This window comes from Orycteropus afer, unplaced genomic scaffold (genome assembly GCF_000298275.1).
Source record: "Orycteropus afer afer isolate SDZICR_OR568_19922 unplaced genomic scaffold, OryAfe1.0 scaffold01070, whole genome shotgun sequence".
NCBI classification, from domain to species: Eukaryota; Metazoa; Chordata; class Mammalia; order Tubulidentata; family Orycteropodidae; genus Orycteropus; species Orycteropus afer.
The window spans coordinates 195749-196363 of record NW_006922657.1 but is presented as its reverse complement, the minus strand read 5'-3'; positions in this window follow the sequence as shown (position 1 = coordinate 196363).

Below are 615 nucleotides of genomic sequence, written 5' to 3'. Positions count from 1 at the left end.
TGCTGCAGTTGTGTTTTATGCATACACACACGATGCCAAAAATGTGTTACATAAATTTATTCTTTCTATCCATCACATGTTTTCAATTGTTATTTATGTGGGTGCATTATTTGTGAATAAATGTGATAATAGGTTTTGCAAGCAAAATACTGCATTTTCAACATTAGCTTCTCTAACTCATTAGATGCATGGGCTGGGGTTTGCTATTAAAATCCCATGGTCTCCAATTCTTCATTATTAATGATACTTAGCTTATATCCCATAAATATCAAAGAAATAATATATATATACTTGTTAAGAATCAGTAATTATAGATATCATTACTATTATCAACTTCTCTACAGCTTGTTGTTGTTGTTAAGTGCTGTCGAGTCATTTCCAGCAGAACGAAACACTGCCTGATCTCGCACCAGCCCCACAATCCCTTCTATACTTGAGCCCATCATCGCAACCACCGTGTCAATCCATCTCGTTGAAGGCCTCCTCCTCTTTCGTCAACCCTCCACCCTACCAAGCATGACATCCTTCTCCAGGAAATGGTCCCTTCTTACAACATGACCAAAATAGGTGAGACGAAGTCTGGCCATTCTTGCTTCCAAGGAGCATTCTGGCTTC